General features: G+C 32.5%; 1 long non-coding RNA gene across 3 annotated transcripts in view; it reads left to right on the forward strand.

The window, feature by feature from the left end:
• The first annotated feature begins 416 nt into the window (after window positions 1-416).
• The window catches only part of LOC106691834 (uncharacterized), a 13,732-nt gene continuing 3,668 nt past the window's right edge, over window positions 417-10,480 (forward strand). For 2 of the 3 annotated variants that reach the window (XR_010844562.1, XR_001344864.2), the window contains exons 1-3: window positions 417-933; window positions 2,936-3,094; window positions 7,384-7,487. This is a non-coding gene — a long non-coding RNA (uncharacterized lncRNA). The remainder of the gene's footprint in view (window positions 934-2,935; window positions 3,095-7,383; window positions 7,488-10,480) is intronic. The other variant, XR_001344865.2, reaches the window with a different exon arrangement.

Genomic DNA, 10,480 nt, shown 5'->3' on the forward strand with positions numbered 1-10,480 from the left:
TGACAATCCTCCGAGGCGCCTGAAAAGAAGATGGCCACTCGTGGTGGCCACCTGCTAACGTAAAACGTCAGTTGAATGCTACCAATGGGTAGTTTCTCTACACGCCTGTAACACTCCATTTTAACTGATATCAAATTTATTAATGTATTATATTGTACAGTTGTATACAAAATGCAAAATAGCAATAAATCCAAAATATTGAAATTTCACTTTTAACACTCATAGGAAGTGACTTGTGTTCTTTATGAGAGAATAAAACACAAATAAACTATTTTAACTTTACTTAAAAGATGATGATGTATTTTTATGACCTTTATTATAAATTAAGAAAATTGCAAAACATACAACTGTCATTACTATATAATTTACTAACATGTGGTTTGTTCAATTGAAAATAGAATTGTCATTCACAGATTTCTTTGTTTTTGTAAATTTATACAGTTTTGATCTAATTATAGAATTATTATTTGGTTAACGGTACCTCAAAATGAGAGCCTTAATAAATTCATTCTCAAAATAAGAAGCTCCTTCTGCAAAAGTTGTTAATATTTTAATTAAAGTGCGAAACTTTGCGTGGAATTTCGGAAAAACTGAAAATATTCTGACCACAAACGAAACCAGTGTAAAAAAGTTTGAATGTAGCAGGAGGCTATGGTTGCACTTGGTATGATGGTATATATATGTTGAATTTTAGAAACAGCTTCTATAAAATATTCTCCAACTTCCACAGAGAGAAACTTTGGAGCACAAGATACAAGAGGATTCTGTGAATTCTTCAAATATGATAGATCCAAGTTTTATCTTTTGGGAATGCCTATTCTGGTTAATAACTACTTCAGCTATTGTGTTAGCAATATTTGTTGTAATAAAATTGCTTAGGAGAGGTTTTGTCCTTCAATCAAGATAAAAAAAAATGAGAGGACCACCTTTAAAGTAGGTACTATAAATTAGAAAATGGCATACAATTTATTAAACATCTTCTATTCATATTTAAACTAATCATAGTTTTAAACAAGCATTTTTAAATAGTTTTTTGGGTTATTATTATATTACAAAGCTTATTATTTTGTTACTAACCGTTTTTTTTCTTTTTGGACGAAATACTATTTATCATTTGTACATAAAGAAGTATATTTCCTTAAAGGCTCTTTATCAACAAAGAAAGCGTGTTAATGACTATATACAAAAAAAAAATGAGAAGAAAATAGTAGGGATATCTATATATACTAATTATACAAACATGACATTATATATGTATTTTTGAAATATTCTCTCACAGCATTCTGCCAATTTGCACAACCAAACACAATGTGTTCTAAGCTTTCCATTCACGTCTATATCTCTATAGGAATCGTATATCTCCCTCCCTCCACTCTTCCTCTTCCAATCCTCTCAGACTGGTCTGAATGTGCGGACCTTTCAAGGATCTTTCTCTTAAGGAGAAGGATCTTATTCCCTCCAGTGCTTGTAAGGGACCAGGTCTCCGATCAGTAGCTCTCATGAGTGTCTTTAGAAAAGACATTTCCTTGGTGGGGAATCGGCCAACTTAGAATCTAAATTCAACACCCATTATTCTCTTCTGAGTTGATATCAAACATGATACCAAGCACAATCGCTTTAGGGTGTGTGTCTCAAAGTGAACGGGTGGATCCACAATCTTCCCCAGTTATTATGGGAGTTGTTCCGTAAAATGAATCTTGACACTACCCGTCAGGTGCGACAACATCTTGACAGCGGTCGGAGAGTAGTAAAAAGGACGAGAAGGCCCACTTCCCGGACTAGTTTCCCCTAGGAATACCAACACCAGTACCTACCTACTTGGGTCCAAGGGGTGCAATACTTGATAAAACTACTTAAGATGATTCTTTTTTATTTTTACTGTTTTCTTATTTAAATAAAGGTTTTAAAAAAAAATCCATTGACAATGTTTTCAACTTTCTAAAACATTGCGAGTCTCCGAGATTTCTCTCATAACCAAAATATTATTGAAATGAAAAATATTTAATTTTTCTGGGACTAAGTCCCTTTGGAACAATTACAAAGATAATTTTAATTTTATAAACATTTATTGGCCATAAAACCGTGTGGTCACACTGAATTAAACTTATATATAGAGAAGAAAAATATATAAATTAAAAAACTAACTGATTAAATAGCTGAAGTGAAGCAAAAGTTATTTAATGATTATTATGATAGTTAAGGATTTAAACGAGGGAAGGATTGGTATATGACGTATGTTAGAGGGAATAGAGTTCCAGAGATATGCAGCTCGGGTAAAAAACTATTTATCAAACGCAGGAGTTCAGTGAGGTGGAGGGTAGATGTCAGATAAACGGGACTTGGCAGAACGGGATATGACAGAGAATTTGTATTGCAGATTTTCAAGAATATAGGAGAGTACTATTTTCTTGGAATATAATGGAAGCTTGGAAATACTGGAAGGATGGATAGAACCACTTCAGCTCGGCGTAATACTGGGTTATATGCGTATCTCTGGTGAACCCGAAAATAAATCGTACTGCACAATGCATAAGACGTTTAAGTTTTGATTCGAGATTATCGGAGGGTCCACCATATACCAGGCAGCTATCGTCAAAGTGGGAGAAAACAAGAGAGTAACTAAGAGTTTACGGGTTTTAAGTGGAAGGATATAACGGATTCTATTTAAATGCTTTAAGGTAGCTATGGCTCGACGGGAAATTTGGGCAATGTATGGTTTCCAGGATAAAGTTTGATCAAAAGTGATACCAACATTTTTGACTGACGTATGGAATGAGATGGGAGTATTGTTTAGAAAAAGGTTTGGGATCCTGGAATAGATTTATGGAGAGAGGGGGATCCAATTATAATAGCTTTAGTATTTTTGGAATTTAACGTAAGTTTATTATCTGTTCCCCAAGTGCTTATATTATGTCTTATGCAACTCTCCTTATAGTTTTAGAATGGCATTTGAGGCGTCAAGAGGATAGAAGGAAAGGTAGATTTATAAGTCGTCTGCGGATAGATGATACAGGGAATGCTGGATGGCAAGTGGAAGGTCACTGAGGATAGATGAAAATGGAGAAAAGAGTTGGGGATAGAGAGGAACCCTCAGGTACGCCTTATTATTATCTAACGTAGGAAAGTAAATATTGAAAAATAAATGTCAATAAACATTGTACCAATCGTTTTCAAACGTACCGAAATAATAATTCAATATATAGACAAAGAATAACGATATTTCGGTCTCCAATATTTTATTTTAAGAAAATTGAATGTATACTTTAAAAAAATATATTTCCCTCCATACTCCTTTTTTTAAAAAATACTATTTATCACTACTCAACTTGTCAATGAAATTTTGATATGATTTATTTTGGACCAAGATTTCATTTTATTCTGATTAAAAACAGGATTATTTGGATAGGGCATATCGCTTCTATTTATCTTAAGTATTTTAATAATACATTGGACTAGGCTTGGCAAGTCTTCAAATCATGAGTCAGTTGAAGAAATTTTTTTTCCTTAACCTTTTATTTCGTATACATGATGCGTCCAGGCATATGCCTAGCCCTGATGTCTCCATTATCCCACCCATTAATGACCTGAAGTGTGCATATTTTTCAAAAATACTATAAACTCATCTTTAGTGTAACTATATAAGGCTTCATAGCATCATTATTATCAAACGCTTTGTTTTTATGATGTCACTAACCTTATTTTCTCATAGCAAATAATTCATGACACGTGTACACATGTAGATCAGTACCTTTTAATACAATTAATGAATATGAGCTGAAAGATGTTACAAATATGGCCTCGTCATTTATTGCTAATTTCTCTATTCTTATCAAACCTATTTTCCCTAAGGGTTTTATTAATTACTACTGACTACGAGGCAAAAATTAAAACCGATGTTGTTATACCTTAATATTATTTGCTCTTACAACTGATGAGCACTCTCCATTTTTAGTAGATCTATACAAAATGAAAATTAACAAATATATCATTCTAAAAAATTTAAATTTTACCATTTACTTTAACTCAAGTAATAAATTCTTACACAATTATCTACAACTCTAAAACCTTGCTCTCTTGTTGCGATATAAATTATTAACCAAATGTGTCACCTATTGGTATTTTAAAAACCGTTTTCCAAATAGAAGTTATTAAATTCGATGTTAAATTACATTTGTATTACTGTAATATTCTATTTTACTCTGTATCCTAGCAAAAGTATAATATTTTAGTTCTACATATCTATTTCAATTTTTTACTTTTTAGTTTTAATTTTCTTAATTTAATCTATTTTATAATAGGTATGTTATTATTATGGTTATTGTCAATTGCACAATTGAAAATGGTAAAGTTAATTTATTCATATATAATATTTTTTGTTATGTGCATTCAATTCAGTAATCTTGTATTATCAATTTGCACTACCAAAATTTCTTTCTAGCCAAAATTAAGCATATATTGCAAATTATTTATATGTAAAACTAATCCGGTTGTATTATCATTTTTAAAAATTGAAACATGGGCTATTCTAGCTGTGAAGTGTTTTTCTTTCCTATAATAACGCTTCTTTCCTTTGTATTGCTGTTATATTTTCCTAATTTATGCTTATTGAACTGATAAAATTTAATATTTACGTAGGTCTTTAAACCATTTTCCAAAATATCTTTTATGCCATGCCATATTTTATTTCTAATGTTCTAAAAAATCAATTTTTTTTTTTAATAAATGGTGTTATCAATGTTTAAATTATCTTTCTCGTTATATCTTTCCAGCTTTGTAGTGTTTTGAACCTGTTTCAAATATTAACCAATTCTTTAAAACATTGTTTAGTTCACTAAGTACTTCGCCATTAATTTTGTCATCGTTTACCCAAGGGTTTACTACGTAACGCCGATATCACTGTATTCACATAATAAGACCTTAGCGTCAATCAGCTCGTCTGGATTTGTACCTGCTTTTACTTCAATAAGCATATTAACTGTACTTCACTAAAGCCACATTATTAATTGATGCTCGGTGACAGATGCTGTTGCAAAAAAGATTCACAACTTCGCTTAATCTGTTCCATTGTGGTGATAATTGGTTTCATACCTTTTGTAAAATAAACGTCATCAATATATAATTCCCCTTTAGGATCATAAGATCCCAGTAGTTTTCTGATAGCTTTAGATCTGCGCGGTGCCAGCCTTGTTAAATCAAACAGATCCGATTCTTCCATCACCAACATGTACTCATAACGAAAGAAATCAGAATTCATCAGCTGCCTCTTATCGTGATCATCTAGCTTGTAATTATGTGTTTCTAACACTTCCAAGGCCCGACTATCGATCTTTTCGAGGTCCCATACATCGATGGCCGCACTGTCTACTTGCCACATCTCCGTCAGCAACCTATCTGTCAGAAGCTTTAAAAATATTGTCTTGGCCATCGGAGCACGTATTGTATTACGCCTACTGATGAAAAGTACACTGTGGTCGTATATAATGGTATTAGTGAAGTGACGGAAACAATTCCACAGATACGATATTTTCTTCAAAAACCTAGGCATCATTCAATATTTACACTATTTCAGAAACGTATATTTTAGCAACTTTGAAGACAACTAACATTTTTAAGCAACACTCTACGTCTAATTAAAACACATGGTTAAACGTTATAGTTGGATAATCCTGTACAATTAGTACATGTGTGTGTTAATTACAATGTTGGTTCTGAGCGGTTTTAAAGTTGGCTTATTCTGTTTGAATTCAAAGTAAATATTTTAAAATGTTGCAATCAACAGCTAAAATATTAAATAATTTGTATCATAGACACCAAAAACTGTTTTGGGCCACCATTCATTTATTTTTTAGTAAAAATAAGTAGTAAAAAACATAAAATGGTTGGAATTCCTTATGATTGCATGACAATTTTCATAATGCACTACATATGATCAAGGTAAGTGAGATTCTTTGATTATATCTGCGGGCTCCCAAACTCATCTTTTTCTTTTATCATCAAGTATTCATTTATTTTCAGTGAATTATTTTTTGTGTCTAAATGTTTTATCGTTATATAATTTTGCTCTCTACTGATTCTATAACTTCTCATTTACTCACTAAGACCGCCCCACATCTGACTAAATGTTTTATAATTGTTATTTATATTTTTAACCTATACCTAGAGAAAGTTAAAGCCAAGCCAACTTTCCCTGACTGTTCCTAGCTGACCAATGCCCACTACATATCACAACAATTATTACTAATATTGTATTTAATTATGCATGTGCAGCTTTTATTTTCTGCGATCAGTTTCTGGAATTATTTTTACTAAATCAAAGTTCAGTAATTAAATATACCTTGTGTTTTTTTCGTCCGGTATTACAAAAGTCCTTTACATAAAATATTACAAAACATAGGTTCATAATATTGTTATTTTTCAGCAATTGATATCAATAATGGTCCTTTGTTGAACCTAACTTCTTGACCTTCAATAGGGAGACTTTGTGGTTGCACATCAGTCAGTACTTTTTCTTTTTTTTTTTTTTTTTGGTTTGACTCTATTCTCGATCAATCCCAAAAGTGAGCCTGGAAACCAGCGATTCAAGAGTACACACTTTCCGTTGTATTTTGTATAATAATAATAATGCCATACAATAAATTTTGCCATCCGGAGTACTACTTTATATTAATAGGGCCATGAATATCCTTTTCTGCATTGGTTGCTTTATATAGATTTTCTTCATTTTTTTTTTTACCGCTCTTTTTTCCAAACAAAATTCATGATATTTTGGATTTAAAATAACAGTGGTGAGCTCTCAGTCATTGGTGAATTTCGCAAATAACCGAAAAATTAAAAAAAATCTGATTACATCTTAGTAATGATATTCTATTTTGTTAAATCTTCAAGCCTTAGTACTTTAAGAAAATTAGGGGATTCAGGGGCTAAATCATATTTCTGGTTTCAATAGAATAAGTTACATCTTTAACCGAATTTTTTGTTATGCACAATTATCTGTTTGAGGAAGCTTTAGAAGAAAGAAGATATCCAAGTTAATTCCTCGATAGATAATATAGTACAAGAGTCCGTAGAAAAAAGGCATTTATTTCACCATAATTTTCGAATTAATTAATGTGAACTACAATGGTTAAGAGCCAGAATTGATGAGTCAGCCAATCCAGTTTCGGGGGTTTGAAATTGGCGGCTGTTCCAAAATGTAACAAAACGTCTAGATAGTGACCAGGCTAAAAGGGTTTTGTTATTGTTGCTTTGGGGTTTCGTTTTTCCTTGATCCTTCATCATTTAATGTATCATTAGTTTAATCGAGATTAATTCATATTATAATTGTTTTCAGTTTCTCTTATTTCATAATTTTTTTTTTCCCAAAGTGTATTTTAAATGTTCCAGGAAATGAATGAATTTGGAATGAATAAAAATAGAACGGTTTTCTATGAATAACTGGGCAAAATACTTTGAAAACTTACATACTTATCCGATTTAGATTTCTTTTGGTAAGAAGAAAATTTAATTAAATATTTTTTGCATACTCAACAAATAGATCAAATTTCTAAGAGTACATCGAAATTCATACCCAATAACAATATTCCTGCCTTTTTTTTCCTGCATGTTCTCAAAGATTTATTCTATATATGAAAAGGGCCCTAAGCAGAATATTAAGTAAGTTTTATAAAAATCGTTAGAGTCCTTTCAATGCAACAGTCTGGAAAAAGAAAAGTTTCTTTTTTTCTATTGCACAAATTTTGAGTGCAATTCAGACATCGGGTGACAAATTCCGAGAAACCAAAAAAAGAAGCAAGTAAATAAGTCTAATGGATAATCGTGAAACAGACAAATGTATTCATATGTAGACAAATGTATTCATGGATTCAGGGATCGTCAGTTATTACGAATCTATGATATGGAAAACATCAAATACAAAGCAGCTAATAAAAATCCAATATACCATAGTGTATTAACTATATAATAACCTATAAATATTTTCTTATATGGGTGTCCCATATGAATTACAATAACATTATAGATGGTAACAATAGGATTAAAGTAAAACATCATCAGCTGATGCGAATGGGTCGAAATATGAAACAAGGATGATCAATTAGAAATGCATGCCAAATGGCCAACATGGATTATGTATTTTAAGTCAATTAAAAGCTGCTATACGTTTGAATTGCCGTAAACGACCACCTTTAAGAATCCCTCGCAGCATCTTTTGCAGTGATCATAAACTTTAATAAAGGCTTTGTCTCCTTTGGTAAAATACGGGTCATCTATGTTTAAATCACCTAAGGGGTCGTATTTACCCATAAGTTCTCTCTTCGATTTAGACTTCTTAGGCGCCATTCTACTTAGGTCGGCTAAAGTTTCGACGTCGGCAGCAAGCATGTATTCGAAGTGCTGGAAATCAATTTCTGCAACTTGCCTTGCCTTGTGGTCGATTGTATATTTCCTGCTCCTTAGGACCTCGATAGACCTTGGGTCCGGATAAGACCCTATGAACCACGTACCAACCCCGGCGCTGTCCACTTCCCACCTATCCGTCATCGTCCTTTCTACAATCATCTTTCTGAAGATTGCTTCCGCCATCGGGGAGCGGCAAATGTTCCCAAAACATACGAAGAGCACGCTGTTCTTTGTTATAGTCATGATTTTATTTCGACAAAACTGTGAGAAATTAATTGTACGTTACTATCAACAGTTTTAATCATGAATAAAAAAGTAATGAATGATTACAACTGGAAATTTCTCTTACTACTAAGTTTTAAAAAACATATGATTCATATTGCTGCTCAATATCATATTTATTTATGAAATCAGAATGGTTTAATGATTAATAAATTAATTAGTCTTACATGACTTGAATGTAGTAACCAGACTGTAAAAAAAATTAAAAAGTTTTACAGGCTGTACTGTAAATTATTAGTTTGATTATTTCAATCTGGTTGAGATTTAAGAAATTTAAAAGGTTTTCAAAAATTCCGTGTAAGTCCATTTGAATCTATCTGATTGGTGAGGGATGTTTTAATGCAAGCTCTAAATAAACCATTTTCTTCTTCTTTAGCACTAGAATACCATTTATTTATTTTTTTTCGTATTACTGTTGTTCTTAGATTTAATAAGCATTCTTGGCCAGAACTCACTAAATTAAATAGATTTTGATAATATCTATTTTGCACAGTTTCAGGCTATGATTGATTTTAAATCTAGCCTAACCGTTCAGAGTGGTCTCATGTCTGAAGGTGCATCAGTCACTTGCACAATTTTACATTTAATAGTTTTCGGTATTCACTAACAGGTCAATCGTGCACTTTGTAGAGTGATAACACTGAACACGATCCATAGCGTTACCGTAGAAATACTAGGACAGCTTTTATCAATTATACAACCTTTATCAGCAGGTTTACATTTCTATTTAGTAAAAATATTGATTTTATTTAACAGTTCTTTGCACGACAATTTGAGAAATTTAAAATAATGAAAAGTACTTGCTCACGAAGCGTACGGCCTACGAAGGTAGTGATCTTAAATGATGAAAATCCCGTAACGGTGTGTACCAAATGATCATGTGCTCCTAGAGTCTTAAGCATTGCTACATCCGGTTCCAATCCCTAGTCTATCTTATATAAGAGAATATGATCGCTCAACTTGCCATTAAGCCGCTCTATGTCTCCTCTACTCTTGGGATGTCCTTGTGTGTTTAGGTGCCATGCCACATCAAAGTCCTTCATTTTAGTTCGAATCCTTATAATTTCCATTTCTCTGCTTCCGTCCGATGCGATGCGCTTCGTAACTCCGTAAAATTGGAACCACAATTGGAGAGCTGTAAAACCATTTTCGGCGACTTGTCCTGCACCTGATGCGCCATTGCCGCCTTACTGAAGTCATCAATAAACCATTTATATATTCTCCATGTGAAAGTATCAATCTACAGATCGTTGAGTGGTGCATCTGGGGTATGCGTTTCTTTACAACGCAAAGTAAGGAGCATTAAGGATTTTACGAAGTATTTTGGACTGTAAGGATTGGATTTGGGAGGAATTTGATGGTTTAGTGAAGCCCCAAAGCTCAACTCAGTATGTCCAGATAGGCCTTGTAATAGTCATGTAGATCAGTTTTTTTGTAATGGATTGGCAATTTAAACCGTTTGTCTAGTAAATGTTGTAATAGACGGAATCGACCAGCAGTTTCTCGCCTTGTATGACGATTCCATATCAGTCGTTTGTCCAGATGTAGTCCTAAGTTACGGTCCTGTTCAACAGGAATAATATGGGTTTTATTAAAGGATACTGTAAGAAGTCATTAGTTGACTTTAAATTATCATAGTGGGGCATGACTGTGTAATTATCCAAAATATGCCCTAAATATGTAACTGAGTTACATTACATAATTTACACAAAGTTACATTTCTGCAGTTTTAATTTAAATCCTGCTCTATGATGTATTTTCCAATTTCCGGCGCTTTTTAAATATTGCTCGATTAAACTAT

The sequence above is a fragment of the Halyomorpha halys genome, unplaced genomic scaffold (genome assembly GCF_000696795.3).
Source record: "Halyomorpha halys isolate HHAL.00 unplaced genomic scaffold, Hhal_1.1 Scaffold3457.1, whole genome shotgun sequence".
NCBI lineage: Eukaryota > Metazoa > Arthropoda > Insecta > Hemiptera > Pentatomidae > Halyomorpha > Halyomorpha halys.